General features: G+C 38.2%; 1 protein-coding gene across 1 annotated transcript in view; it reads right to left on the reverse strand.

Annotated features, from left to right (window-relative positions):
- Positions 1-16474, reverse strand: part of ST8SIA2 (ST8 alpha-N-acetyl-neuraminide alpha-2,8-sialyltransferase 2) — a 1698605-nt gene that overhangs the window by 506962 nt on the left and 1175169 nt on the right. The gene's annotated exons all lie outside the window — the stretch shown is intronic.

Genomic DNA, 16474 nt, shown 5'->3' on the forward strand with positions numbered 1-16474 from the left:
GATAGTAGATCCTGATGGGGAGTATTTGAGTAGTACAGAATAGCTGAGGTAAGCAGTGAGGAGATGAGGTGTGGCAAGTTAGGAGGAGAGCAGAAAAGATTTTATGTGATACAGGGACAGAGCCATGATTGCAAGAGGTGTGACTTAAGTGATGTCTTGAAAAGTGAGATGGATGATGCAGAGGAGATACTTTGAGGGAGGTTATTCCATTCCCTAGCAATGGTGTGGGAGAACAGACTTTTCCCTGCAGTGTTATTGGTTTTGGTTATGCAGAGCAGGGTTTTATTGGATGAACATAGAGGGCGATTTGCAGAATATTGGTTTAGATGCTGGTTTAGGGCTGGAGTTTTCTGAGGTTCCTTATTATGTTGAAGGTGAGGACTAATTGGTGATAGCTAATTAGCTGAGGGAGTTCTAACCACTGTAGTTGCTTCAGGGCAAGACAGTGATGACTTCTAAAAGTGGAGCTGTTAGCGAATTTAGCAATTTTATTGTAACATGACTCTAGTTTGTTTAGGTCTGTTTTCCTGATATGAATTAGGATTGGTGATGCATACATTAGGGTAGACAAGAGGTGGGTTTGGACTAAGGAGATTCTAGCTTGGTCCGATGGGAACTGTTTGTGTTTGTATAGGGCTCCTAGTTTCTTATGTACCTTTGTGATGGTTTGTGAGATATGGACATTAAAGTTTAGATTGTTATCTATTTCAACCCTGAGCAGCTTAGTGTGAGGGAAGGAGGAGATTGTGGTCCCGTTTTTGGAGGTGATAATGAAGTAGGAGGTGTGGATTTGGATTTATTGGGGGGAAAATGAGTAATTTGATCTTGTTGGGGTTTAGAATGAGTTGGATATTGGTAATCTATTGTTCAACGGAGCAGAAGGATTCTTGGGAAAGCTTTTGAAGAGTGGTTATGGATGGGGCTGAGCAGATTAGGGTGGAGTCATCTGCGTACTGTATAAGTGGTGCATGCATGGTGGAAGTATGTAGTTTGTTAGTGAAAATGGTGAATAGTAGAGGACCCAGTATTGATCCTTGTAGGATGCCTATAGTAGTTGGTAATAGAGGAGATAGTGTACTTTGCCATTTAACTGATTGTTTTCTGTCAGAGAGATAGCTTCTAAACCATGAAGTAGTAGAGGGGGTGAAGGATAAGGTTGACAGAGTGTCTAAGAGTAGGTTATGGGAAACCATATCAAAAGCTTTTGATCTAGGAATATGGCTGAGATGAATTTGTTATTGTTTCTTAGATGGTTAATCTGATTGGTAAAGGAGAGTAAAGCAGTGGTTGTGCTATGGTTTGGGCGGAAACCATGCTGTGTGGGGGAGAGGAGGTTATGTAAGGATCAGAAGTGCATTACCTGGGCATGAATACATTTCTCGAGAAGCTTGGAAAGGGGGGACAAGATAGCAACTGGCCGGTAGTTTGATAGTTCATAGGAGTTTCTGCCTTTGTGAAGGGGAATTATATGTGACACTTTCCATAGATGGGGTACATAGGTTTCTTGTATAGAGCAGTTTATAAGAATTGAGACAAGGTAGGCTAGTGATTCTGCAGCTAATTTTAGAAAATTTGTGGGTAAACCATCTGCTGTGAGTGTGGTGGGTTTTAGTTTAGAGAGTAGCTTTTTAACTGAAGAGGTTGGTACAGGTGAGAGTGTGAAGTTGGGTATGTTAGTTTGTTCTACAATTGGAGTGGTTTTAGTGTTCTTGTTGGATAGATATTGCAAGGATAGAGTCTGTGAAGTGATGGTTGAATTCTGAAGCTATGCTATCATTTTCAGAATTGTTGTTGGGAGATGGGGTGGTGGTTTTGCCCGGTTTTAGAAGGGTATTGATGGCCTGCCAGAACTTTTGGGGGTTTCTAGAGTGCTTGTTTTGGATGTCTAAGAAATAGTTCTTTTTATCTACTTTTGTTTGGGTTTTGGCCTTATTTCGTAGTTCTTGATATTTCTGTCTGTCTTGGATAGTGTTATTCTTTTTCCAGTTTTTCTAGGCATTGTCTCTGGCTTTTATTAAGGCTTTTGTTGTCCTATTTAGCCATGGGGCATAGTTAACTTTAGTCCTGAGATTCCTGATGGGAGCTAGTATATTTAGAACAGTCATAAAAGTAGTATTAATAAAATCAACTGCCTGGTCTAAAGGTAGAGTTTTTACTGGACTCCAGTCCTGTTGCTGGAGCATACTGTTAAGAGTTTGTGGACTGACCTTGTGCTCGTCCCTAGTCTCTTTGAATAGCATAGGTTTGGGTATTTTTGCCTGTTTACAAAGGAGGAATGTGGGGGCAGTGGTCACTCAAAGCATCAGGTAAGCAGCCCACATGATAATTTTCTGTGGGGATATTAACTAGTGTCCAATCTAGAATGGAGGTTCTATTGGATTTTGTGTCTACTCTAGTGGGTTCTTGGATTAGTTGTGAGAATGCAAATACGTTAATATGGTTTGAGGGGTTGCTGGAGTTGCAGGCTAGCCAGTCTAAGCTAGCCAGTCTAAGTTTAGGTTGCCTAGCAGGATGGTTTCTTGGGGTAGGTTGATTGTAGCCCATTGTAGTATCTCTTCTATTATAGGTGAGTTATTTCCTGGAGGAATATAACTACAGAGGATGTTGATAGCAGGATGGTTTCTTGGGGTAGGTTGATTGTAGCCCATTGTAGTATCTCTTCTATTATAGGTGAGTTATTTCCTGGAGGAATATAACTACAGAGGATGTTGATAGCAGGATGGTTTCTTGGGGTAGGTTGATTGTGGCCCATTGCAGTATCTCTTCTATTATAGGTGAGTTATTTCCTGGTGGAATATAACTACAGAGGATGTCGATAGCAGGATGGTTTCTTGGGGTAGGTTGATTGTAGCCCATTGTAGTATCTCTTCTATTATAGGTGAGTTATTTCCTGGAGGAATATAACTACAGAGGATGTTGATAGCAGGATGGTTTCTTGGGGTAGGTTGATTGTGGCCCATTGTAGTATCTCTTCTATTATAGGTGGGTTATTTCCTGGAGGAATATAACTACAGAGGATGTTGATTCTCTCTTTGTTTTTAAGGGACATAACGGAGCCTAATGTCTGCATTTTGGAATTTGGGAAGTGGGGTTTTTAGTGGTTGGAGGTTGAGCGTATTTTTAAATAAGACTGCAACTCCACCTACCTGTTTGGTACCACTATCTTGCCTTAGGATGTTATAGCCTGGGGGAAGAATTTCTTAATTTTGTGTGGGAGGTTTTAGCCAGGTCTCTGTAATGGTTAGTATGTCTGGGGAGTAGTGGGATATGAATGCGTGCAAGTCATGTAATTTGTTGGATATGCTACGTGTGTTTATATTGATAATAAGTAGGTCTGACTTGTGTTTCTGGGATAGGATTGGGTTGCTTGGACCTGGGTTGGGGTGCATGTCCCCTGAGATTAGTAGCCATTTTCTGAGGAATAGTGTGAGTTTTATGGCATAGGCTATATCTATGTGTTTTTTTTGGGTACTGCTAGCCTTTTGTGAGGTAGTGTGGTTGCTGTTTTGTGTATGTAGAGTAATGAGTTTTAAATAGTGTGGAGCATATTACTATATTTGTGTGAGGTTTTGTGTGTGTGTGTGTGTGTGTGTGTGTGTGTGTGTGTGTGTGTGTGTGTGTGTGTGTGTGTGTGTGTGTGTGTGTGTTATGTGGTAGGTAGTGTTTGTTGGTATGTTAGAGTGTATGGATGTGGTGCAAGCTAGAGTGGTGAGTGTTAGTAGTAGTAGTTCTAGTATGTCTTGCATGGTGTGGGTGGGGTGCACACAGGAGGTTGTGATGTGGGAGTGGATCTGATGACTGAGGGATGGTAATAGGCTGTTGTGGAGGGGGTTGGGATATATGGGCTATAAGTGTAGGAGTGCTGGGGGCAGGTGGAATTTGGAGGCAGGGAGGGGAGCGGAGTGAGCCCAAAGGGCGAGCGGAGTGGGCTAGAGCAAGAGAACCTAAAGCTGCAGAAACCTATCAGTAACAGCAAGAGATTGACTGAACAAGAAGGTAGCTTTATAAAGCCACACTGTTCCTCATTTATCATTCATTTCAATTTCTGGGCAAGTCTCTTATTTAATATGGTCATGGAAACCTTACAGTCGTGGTTAAGCACATATGTCCACCACAATCACAGGATCTCTCTCCCCTTCAGGACATTATAGAACAATTTATGCCAAATGTTTATTATTTCCCTACCTACAGCTTCTAAATATCCACTGGAATCCTATCCATCCCTGGCATCTTTGCCTTAGCTTCTTGATTTATAGCTGTTTCCTCCCTTAGGGCCACAATTTCCTCCTTTCTGATTTCTTGTAATAGAGCTATCACTGTCAGTCTCCAACTGAATATTGCTTAGATATTCCTTTATTTTCTGATTGAATCCTTCCCCTTTTTAACTTCTGTACACAACTCTTCATAATGTGCCTCCTAAATATATCCAAAATCTCCTTAGGCTCTTCCAGCACCTCCTGGATTAAGAATCCATCAGTTTGATAATATTTCTCCGTACCTTTGGCATTTTAAAATTTTATGCCAACAATTTTGTGTTCCTTTGTATTCATGTCAAAAAAGATCTGATGTAGTCCCACCTTTTATACTTGTTTATTCTCTCCAAGCACTCCTCACTCTCCCATTGGTCTGCTTCAATTCTGCTTGCTCTTGTTCATTTAGAGACCCTATCTTTTCTGGAGTATTTTAACCTATGCAAGCTCTTTCACATACAACCTGTGACTCTTTTCCTATTCTGCCTTATCTCCCTTTTTTACCACCTCATCAAATTTATTTTTTAGATTATCCCAACATATTTCTACCTTCCCGTGTATTTTGTTGCATCTGATACAAAAATGTATAAAATGTTTCTTTTATTGACTCCAAAATCTCCAACTCTTCTTCAGACAAATGGGAACACTCCAGTGTCAGGGAACATCTCAATCAAACAGCCTACACACAGTTAATATAATTAATGATCCAAAATTACTACTGGGTGAGTAACCAAACATAATACCGTATGATGGTCATCTGCTAACATGTAAAACTTATCCAGTCTCTCCAAACCCTAGTATTTCCTGCTGTAATGTGTAAATTCTCTAGAGTCATAAATCTTAAAATAAGTCTCTAGAAACCTAGCCTCTTGTACTATCATGTATTTTCTCTTTCCTGCTGAGACATATTCCTTACTATTTATTAAATTCCAATACCCTCTTATTACTAATATCCCTTTATGAAAACCTATTATTTCACCCAATGGCTCTAGATGATTGTCACTGTTGAAGCAACACCCTGACCCCATGTGTAAAAATGGGAAAAAGGGGTTCAGGTTGGATGGACGAAGGTCTTCGAGTCTCGAATATTTGTTTTTGGTAGGATATAAATAATTACCAGTGTAGCTCTCTTATGCTATCAGTACCCTTAAGCATTAAAATCATCCTTTTGTATCCCTCCCTTGCTCTTCTACCTGTACGTGACTGACTTATTTTGTCAAGAATGTCACCCTTCTCTTCCTTTCATGATCCATCTGAACAACATATCCTTTTCTCCCACTTTGCCTTATTAATTGCTTATGTTTTAAGGTATTCAAGTCAGTTTCATGCAACAAGACAATCGGGGCCACACTTTTATTTACAGGTTAATACCTTGCCTTTCTTCCTATCAGTGGCAGTTGGTGACTTCAAACTGGGGGTCTGCAAGAGACGTCTGAATAGGGTATGGCTAACTGTGATGGGGCATGGCTAATTACAGTGAGGTAGTATGCCTTAACAGTGACCAAATACACATTTGCCCTGGGAAGTCCAAACTGCACCAACAAATCAGCAGGGCCGATCATTTCATCAACAGTCACCATATAAATTGCCCACCTAAATTATCTGCTCTGACTATGCCAGGATTTAAATAAAAATAATAGCAATGGTTGCTTTAGTTCAGTTATGTTGCACATAAACAGTCACAGCTTGTATGCCAGCTCGCCTTATCTAAAAGCACATTAATCTTGCACAGCTGGAATTACAACAGCCCCACCCCTATTGACTATCCACAGTAGCTGGTTTGACCTTGCAATGTTTAGAGAAAAAAAAAAGAAAAGAATGGTTACCTTAATGGATTTCTTTCATATAAACAGTGGCTAGAGATCAGATATACCTATGTTCAAGTTACCAGTCACTCCACTGAACTTGCCATGGAACTGCTCCAGATTTTGTAGAGTTTTGTTTTTGCTCAGCAAATATCTCCTGAAATACATACAAGTGGACACTAATTATAATTGATATTTCAACTAGAAGGGGTCACATCTAGACTGGTGGTGGAGCCATTTTAATTTATGATCCACTTCTCTCTGCAGCTCACACTACATTCGTTACTCAGCACTGAGGAGCAGGAGATTAAAAGACTGCCAATGGCATCTTGATGCCCATAAAAGGCCACTTCCTTAAGGCAGCAGTGCTGACAGGCCAGAACTCCTACTCACATCTTCTAATATAGTCGTCACAAGACTCTTGGATACAGTATGGCTACAGAGTTAGCAGTTTGATCAGGACATCCATGACATCTGGTGCCATATGGAAAACATCTGAAGCACGCTGCACACGCTCGGAATGATCAATCATTATGCTGTACAACAGTTACAGATCTCACATAAAAGGGCAACATTGTTAAATACTAAAATCTCTGTAGCATTGAACTGTCCCACCATCCTCTTCCAAATAAAGAATGGGCAGTTCTACCTATCTTCCTTTTTTGAGGGAATTGAGTTCCTTGAGATGTGAGGAGTCTGTCAGATTTCATGCAGCTAAGGTTGCTTCAGTACGGTGTTTTCATCCACAGGTACAGGTAATGTATCAAGCAAATGGAGAACAACGACAGCCATTCCCCTGCATAAGGAAGGAAGGAACCTTCCACAGACCCAGACTATTACAGAGCTATATGTCTAACCAGCCTCATATGCAAAGCCATACAAAGACTTATCATGGAACTAATCAATCAGGACAGAAGGAATTTCCACACACTGTACCCATCTCAGTTTGGATTTGCCAAGGGTAGGTAATGTTAATCAGCTTGGTAGATTTTTTTTGAAAAGGTCACCAAGCAATGGATGAAGGCAAAATGGTACACACTGCATACCTTGACCTGGCCAAAACTTTTGACACAATTCTCCACTCAAGTATAGTGGAGAACCTAAATAAACTGGGAATGAACACCCCTGTCATCCACTGGATTGTCAACTGGCTCACAGATAGGATGCAGGAAATTAAAATAAGGGAAGTTATCTTCACAAAGAGACCAATCAACAGTGGAGTTCCACAGAGTTCTGTGCTGGAACCTCTTCTGTTTGGCATCTACTTTTCTGAACTAATAGCCAATACCAAAGGGCTCAGGCTGACCATGTTTGCAGATGACTGCAAGTTAGGAGCAGTCATTCAATCCCCAAATGACTTGGCCATCCTGCCAGAAGGTTTGTTACAAATTAATAACTGGTGCCAAAATCATGGACTGAAAATAAATGCCAGAAAATGTACTATTGTATCCTTTGGAAAGTCATTTATCCTAGGGATTTACCACATAATACTATCTTCCCCTAAGAGTTGACCCACTTGTTTAGGATTTGGAGACTTATGTGGACAGTGGCCTAACATTTGACCAACATGTGTCCATTGTCATAAGAAAGTTATTCTATATTGCATAGCTTATAAACAAAGGCATTGTGTCTAGATCTAGGATACCATTGTCCCCTTTTACTCAGCCCTAATTAGGCCAGTCATTGAATATAATGCCCCCTTTGGCAAGTGTCTTCCCAGGCACATACAACAACTGGAATGCCCATAGAGATACCTTACTAAAAGGATACAATAAACCAACATCCCCATCCTACATGGGCCAACTCATAGCCCTTTGACTATACTCGGTATACTATAGACTACTAAGTTGTGACCTGTGTCTGGCATACAAGGCATCTTTCAACTCAGTTCTGATAGATTTTCTGCACATCAACAAGTCAAATGGCATCAGGAATTCTCAGTCTAGGGACCCAGAACAGTTTGGAGAAACAGGTATATCTTGCAGAGGATATCACTGCTCTGTAAAATACTCCCCATCCACATAAAACAAAGTTCATCCCTGCCCCTATTCAATTGCAGCTTTAGTCTACAGCTGGGGAACAGAAAATTTACCAGAGGACTATCCCCTGTGCTACTAATGGACAGAGGCGGCTCCGAAATGCTTTACCCTATGCATATGTCCCCTCAAATTATCTATGGCATGAGCCCAGCTATTTTAATTAGGGTTAATTTATAATTATTGACCACAGAACGGGTAAGGCCAATCTCTAACCAAATGGTATGGGTTAATTACAGCACAAAAAAGGAAACTGGCTGGGCAGCTAACCTATTACTTACCTATGAACCTATTAGCCTAATTATCATCCATTGAGCACATAAGTGATCTATATGTAAACTTCCCTGACTATAACTATTTAGAATATAAGCCTGCTAATTATGATGAGATCAAAGATGTGCTCTCAGTTGTTCAAACAGTCAATGGTGAGTGTGATTTGGGTACTATCAAGCTACTTCCTGGTGTTACGCTGTTCCTTTATTTCCAGAATTCACAAACGTTATGATTTTTTTCATCTAAGTTACAGGTGACATTAATAACACATATACTTAAGAAATCCACTTTGGATTCTTGCAACATTAAACATTCCCACCCTATTTATTTCTTGGGTAAGGTTATTGAAAATGTAGTATACATTCAACTGCATTCTTGCTAACATAGCCTACTTGATTCATGGTAGTATGGATTTAGGTTAGGACATTGATCATAAAGTGAGGGATCAAAGATTATATTCCCTTTTTATCCGATCATGGAATCTTATTTGAACATTTTCACATCCACTGCAGTCTTTCTTAACATAGTCCTCAATCAGTTTGCCTCCTTCTTCTTAGGCCACTGTGACTGTTATCTTAAGGTGAATACCTCTAGGAGTTAATGGATTGTAAGCTGTCAAAATGCTCACCTTTAGCATTATTATGGTTCAAGATATACAAACTACCATGGAGGCAGATCACACAAGGTAGAAATATTCACTATCACTGCTAAGCATTACTCTCAGGATCAATGTCCAGTTTTACCAACTTGGACGACTTTATGGCTTTTATTTTTCAGTTGAATGAATACCAGTTACCTTATGCTTAATACAAGAAAAAAAGATGCATTGCAGCATGCCACAATATGTCCACCACTGTCTTCATATCTGACCCACTTAATTTGCATGTGAAGAATAATTTAGAATATGTAATAAAAGTGAAGAATCTGGGCAGAGTTCTTGAGAATGTGCTGTCACTTTAAAACAAGGGTAGCACATCTCAGGATATCTCACTTCCATCTGAGAATATTACCAGGTCAAACACCTTACTCTTTGGGCCTAGCAACTTATTTATATCTGGACTGCTGCACTGCTCCAACGATTTTTAGATTCTGACCTTGGCCCACCTTTAGTGGGTCCAGAAATCTGCATCAACAGTTCTGTTGAGCTTTTCCATATTCTGTCATTTTAAACTTGTGCCATGGTCTGTGATAGCTGGGATAGTGGCAGCTCAGTCAGTTATTTTTAAAGGTCTTCTTTTAACGATCTCACCCATGAACAATCTTGGTCACATATACTTAAAGGAGCTGCTGGTGTCATGTACTAGTACACCCATTCAGATCATCATGTGAGGGGCTGCTAGTTTACTTCCAGAATTAGGTTACAAACATTTAGCAGATGACCATTTTCATATCTTGTTCCTCTTCCATATAATCAACTGCCTTCCCTGATATGGGTCTGCAACTCTGATACCCAGCTTCAGACATCCCTTAGGTATTATCTTTTTGGGATGTTTTCTAAACCCTGGTACAAATTAGTAGAAATTTTAATATTTTTGTTTTAATCTGTAATTACAGTTCAGACTTTATTTTTAGACTATTTTTATACACATGTTGTTTACTTACTTTAAAATGTGAAGTGCATAGAAGGTAGACATTTAAATAAAATAGGATGAAATTAAATGAACTCTTCTGACACAATTCCCCTCATCCCAAGTATTACCTCTTTATAACAATAATGTGCAAGTAAGGTCCTCAAAATACAGCAACACAAGACTGCCATGAGTGGATATGAACTTGAAATGGAATATTATCCATGTATCCATCCACAACCCCCCTTTTTTTCTATTTTTGCACATGGGGTCAGGGACTCACATCAGCAATGACCACCATCTTCAGCCAATGTACACACTGCATTTGACTGAAAAAAAATTTTTTTCTTTAGCTGAGACGTATTATTATTTATTGCTTTCTGTTCTCCATTTCTTGTCTACCAGTTGTTACTTTACCTGCATACTGAAGTTCAAGTGCACTGTTTCTTCTCACTACATAAGTCATACTTTTCATTTAAAACTAGTGTCATATTTTGGACTTTATGCATCCTATTCTGGAGAATAGGTGGCCCACATTTAGGAAATTATAGCTCAACCAGGACTTTCGAACTAGCTATCTACCCTACATTATTTGTTAAAACTGTTAGAACTGCCAGTTGGACAAACGAAACAAGTAAATATTCTGAATTTTTGGAAGACTTAAAACAGAATGTGCTTGGTAATGCATACCAATAAAAGTACTTTTATCATAGGCAGAACATAATGCATTTCATACCCAAGGCTAGCTATCTGTAGCATTTGTCTTCACAAAGGTCAACGAAACTAAGCAGAAAAAATTATGCCACATGAGATACTTTTTCTCCCCAGGGCTAATGCTATAACCCACTGTTGCTGTACCTTAGCAGCAGAAGATTTTACAGTGCAAATTAAACTTGACTTCTACCAGAAAAAGGCAGCAGTGCTTTTTTTAAGTTACTATTTATGCTTCAAGGAAAGTCAACTCCGAGAATAACTGGAACAGCACTTTGTCATCTGCGTTAGATGCCATGGGCTTGGCTCTGTTTACGGTAACCAGCAATCTGTAATGTCTTTGTGTCACTTTAGTGTGTCACTGTCATTTGTCATAATGCTTTATGCCTTATTCATCAATGTATGCACTTTTTGTTAGGTACAGCCAATTTGCTGCTCTGGTGAACTGTTTATTCACAGTTCTGAACAGTTACACACATGATATAAAAGTCCTGTGTTCCAGCAACTTGCCAACTCAACCAACTTTGGTTTAACTGCAATGAGTTCGAATAACTACAACGAATTAGAATAAATGACAAACATGGTTGATTTTTGCTACTGAATTAATTAATAATGCGTTACCTATGCACTGCATAATGGTGACACTTCCATGACTTCGTATGCCTTTTACCAAAATAAAACAAACTCAGCCACACATTTCACTCACAGCAATTTTAAAACAAACAGCAAGTGAATGCTTTCACCCTGTATAAAGAGAATTCTTCATACCTGTGTTTGAAATATTTATCAGAAATAATACATTCCTTTGGTTCTAATCCCATGATAACACACACAAATATAGATGTCTAAAGCCACTAAGTCTGAAAACAGAACTTCATGATGTCACCATAATTATTAAGTTTTATGTAACTAAAGCTGTATGAAAAACAGATTAAACAAACTATTCTACTAATGTGCCATAGATGTTTGACCTTCAGTGTGCTAAAGGGTGACATTTCAATACACCGTTAATGCTCACATCATTCTAACCAGGAAGCAGATTTGCCTCAAGCATTAACTCCCAAAATAATGCCCTTTATCAAGGGGTACCTCCAGATCAAAATAAATAGTATCTACCATTATCTGCTCCATAAAAAAGTTCTTAAAAATAGAACTATTAAATGTATGCACATACAGTACATTTTGTGACTGCATCAGTGTTCTTCTCACATAGAAATTGTCAGTGTACTGGGTAGCGGTGGGTAGCATAAATCATGGAAATGAATAAAAAGTATTGTGATTCCTACTATTATTAATTAGTATCATGATTACAAGTAAAATAAGATAATAAAATGTAAAAACACTATAAGCTGCAGTGTTACTGCAGTGAAAAGTAGACTGAAGCTGCTAAAATACACACACGCACACATGATATATATATATATATATATATATATATATATATATATATATATATATATAGGTATATGTGTACATGTGTGTGTGTGTGTGTGTGTGTGTGTGTGTGTGTGTGTGTGTGTGTGTGTGTGTATATCTATACATATGCTTATATAAAAAGCACAGACCCTTGTAGTGAGGCACAAAAGTTTTCCAGCCTTGGGGGGGTAAATAGTAACTTAAAGAAAAAAAAAACAATACACCACAGGGAAAAATGGTACTTGTGGGCAACAAAGCTGCTGGCTGAGAATCCTAAGAAAATCAGCAAAAAATAAGCATGCACTGCAGACAAGCTCAGTTGAGACTTCAGAGTAAGCAAGCATTTATAACGTGTTTACGTGTTTAGTAATCAAAACTTCTTTACTGAAAAAAAAATAGATGAGCACTTTCACTCTTAAAAGAGCTTTGTCAGATCTAACCCTATCAGGCGAAATCACTAATCTATTTATTTTTCAGCAGTTAGCCCGATTACTGTCTGCTTTCCTCCTAGAATATTTGGTGGATTTTTAGGCCCAGAAGCAGAGAACAAAATCTTTATATGGTCCATGGTGTGCAGACGACAAGAAGAACAGCCTACTGCCCAGAATCAGTGCAGTCATATCTATAAATCTTGCCTTTTTGCTACTGTAAAATCACCATAAACATCTGAGGTTAATAAAATTCCACGTATCTTTAGTTAGTGGTTGCGGAAGAACCATTCTTTAGTCTGTATTTTTTCTATGATATCTTAATATTTAAAACATTTTATTTTACATTTCACTGTGCAGTAATAACATAATGTCTGCATACTTACATTTAGATAATATATTTTAGACTGTGCTTAGGTAAATTATTTCATTTTTTTTTCATTTGTTATCATAGAAGCTCATTGCTTGTTGCATATTGATTTTGGTAGTTGCATTAAAGTAGCATATTATAAGTGCTGGCATCCACAGTTTAAAGAGAAATAGAGACAGAGAAAGACTTCTTAGCTATGTCTATTGTAAGTTAGTAGTATGTTTTTTTCATTTTAAAAGTATACAATGATTGTATCCCTGGTGTGCCAGATTGTGATGGCTTGTGGTAGCATGTCCTATAAAAGCTGGAAGTGCACTGACACTAAAAAGGTATTATTAGCCCCAACTGGAAATCCCTGCGCATGTGAATGTAGCAGCTTTAGTCAAGATAGAGTCAATGATGGTAGGACAGAACTGAAAGGCACTTCACTGAGGATGAGGTAGGTGCGTTCCTGAGAAGCCAGTGTGTTCATAACTGTGTTCTTCAGATGTTCATTGTAAAGCTTATTTGCATGTGTCTGGTATTTGCCTTAGCCTAGGGTAGCAACTCATTTGCAATATACTCTTATGACTGACAGGGTCATTGTTTCCCTATGAAGAAAATAAAGTACTGCAAATTTCGTCTGAGAACTTATTTAAACAGACAATACAGTAAAACGGAGCAATCTAGTACATTACTGAGTTCATCAAATAATCTGAGAACAGAGAATTTGGCAGACCCGTGTACCTCAGAAAACCTCTGAACCATTTGAACATTGCAAACAATGGAAGCTAGTCTTCAAAGGACATTTGCCCTAACACCTAATGTGTAGTTACATTTTGGTAAAGACATATTTTATGGTATTATTGCTCTTGGCACACATGCCTACCTCAGGAGATCAGAAATCTCCTAATGGAAATCATAATTTTGGGACAGAAAATGATTCATTCTTGCAGTGCTCAAGACATTTCATTCTGAAACCTCCCAGCAAGATGTCTTCAAATGGTATACAACTGCTTAAGCAGCCCATAATTATGAGAAGCAAGTTATACATCCACTTTAGCATTTTATATACGCTACCAAATGTCATTGTGTCTGTTTTGATATTTAGAGATCATTGACAGCGGCTTTTCTTTCTACTGGGTGCTTATACTAACGAGCCAATCTTTTTATGAAGAATACATCACGTCTTGTTATAATTTTTTCCAGGAAGTTTTTCATAACTAATTTAAATTCTAAGTTTGAGATGGAAGGCTTGAGCCATGATTCTTGGTTCAAGTCATCTAAGGACTCTGGCTAACAATCGACAATGTAGAACTGAAATGCAATCACCTTCCGTCTTATCTTTATATCTGAGAATTAAGCTCGTAGATTCTTATAAAGAACAACCATTGCCTGGGGGAGGGAGCAGAAAGAAACTGTCAAACAATAACTCTATGGGTGTCAGCAAAGACAAAAAAATTACAGTATGGCTCAAATCTTATCAGCAGATTATTATCATCATTACTTTTTAATAAAGCAAAAGCAGCCATTTCCTGCTTTTTGAAACCATGTATATTTAATACATTGACAATGATTTTGCAATGTCAGTCTTAAGACCATGAGGATGTAACACATATGTGGTCAAGCCTGTTTCCCAGAACTCTGTAAAAAGGTATCAGCATGAGTAGCTCACCTATACAGTTATCCCAAGAGCATTAGTAAACGAAATGTTATACATATGCATGTATTACTGGGCAATGAGGCTCCCTCTATGCCTTGTTTAAAATTGTGACAACAGTAGACAGATTGAGTTATTACAAGTAGGTACTCAGGATTTCAGAAAGCTAAAAGGGACAGGTACTTTACATATGGTTTACTAATCTTCTTTGGTCTCATTTATGCCATTTCCTAGTCCATATAAATTCAATGGTATATATAAGAAGTACAACTGTATTTATTTCATTAGACCATTCTTGTGATTTAAAATCCTGCATGATCAGTCTGATATTTTCTTTTCTCATTTTGTTGCACTTGAAATGTTGACTATACCATGATGGACACAGACATAATAATTTATTGTTAACTAGATATTACCCATACTAGAAAAAAAACAAGGTAAAAAAGAATGATTAAGTTATATAAAATTTACTTTGAGATCTCAAGTTGTTTTATCTTGCACAACTCTTTACTGCTGATGAGTCTTATGGATGAGGCCTTTTAACCCAATATATAGGTTAAAAATGGCATTCAAGTTTGGTCACCTGTGCCATAAATGCTGAGTCACTAATAGAAAGGATAATATCTGCAGCTATATTTCTTATTTTGCCCTGCCAGCACCATACTTCAAGCATCATTATATTCCAGTCCAAACTTCCTGTGCATACCAGCTTGGATTTGAACCCACTGCCGCTACAGCTAATTCCATTATACAGTTTACATGTTTACATAAAACTGCCTTATAACCTGGTACACCATACAACTACCTTTATTCCCTTTGTTTTCATCTCTTCCTTTATCTTCATGTCTTAATAAGAATGTGATTGCATGTGTATTACAGTATACCCATATGGAAAAAAATGCCTTCTCTTTCTTAATTTCCAGTCTGTCAATCTTTAGAAACAGTTCACTTTATAGAACCTATAGGATTCATATGTGTTACAAGACAATTAAGTCTCACAGCCATTAACTCCTTGGCAATATCCACCCTCAGATAATGCAAGGAGGGCTAGGACAGTCAGTCCCATAGTAAATTTGTGGGTACCCACTCCATCATAGAGATTCTGTTATTCTGATAATGTGTCATTAGCCAACAGAGGAAGTTTATGTTCCCTGTCAAATGCCAAGTCTTTCTCATACAACCTGTCTGCCTCCCACTGCCTCCTTCTTTCTGTCCCGTGACCTGCTCCTCTTAGATGGTATTCACCTCAGCCTAGTTCCCATAATTCTTAATTATTTCACCGCTCATCCCTTTGAGGAAAATACATTGGTCTCCTGATGTTGTTTACTGTGTTATGACTTTATTTGGACTATACTTGGCTATGTTAAAGTTCTTGTTGTGGCAGAACATAGGAAGTTTTGCACAGCCTACCTGCTTGCTGACCAAAGACTAAAAAATGCATATAAATAAAAGGAGCGACTGAATGTGCGAATCACCAAACCAGTGAACAAATAAGCAGTACACTGTTAAGACAAAAATCAGCAACTCTAATTGATTTATCTGAATTATCCTCTGTGTCACCCTTTCAGATATATGTATGCTATAATTCTGGACTTGGCATTACCTTCCACAATGAATTAATTATAATCATGGCAGTGATTCCCATGTCATCCCACTTTCTCAACTTTTCTTGCATTCAGCAGTATTTGTACAACTCATACTTTTGACCTGAGTGAGAATAAATATAACAACTAATCTCTTTCCTACAGCTACTCCAGTTTAAAGAAATGCCATCTGTTGTTCTAGCATGCTCTACTAACCTGTCTATCCTAATTCACATAAAAAAGAAACAAAAAGAAAACCATAAGTTATATTGTAACTTACTGAAACTATCCTGCATGTTGTCTCATCATATAATACCAATATATGAGTCTTATACATTCATAGGTCTCCAGACAATTCGAACAAGATAGTTTTCCAAAACATAAAAATTCCACAA

This window comes from Protopterus annectens, chromosome 7.part0 (genome assembly GCF_019279795.1).
Source record: "Protopterus annectens isolate FY-2018-M chromosome 7.part0, PAN1.0, whole genome shotgun sequence".
NCBI classification, from domain to species: Eukaryota; Metazoa; Chordata; order Ceratodontiformes; family Protopteridae; genus Protopterus; species Protopterus annectens.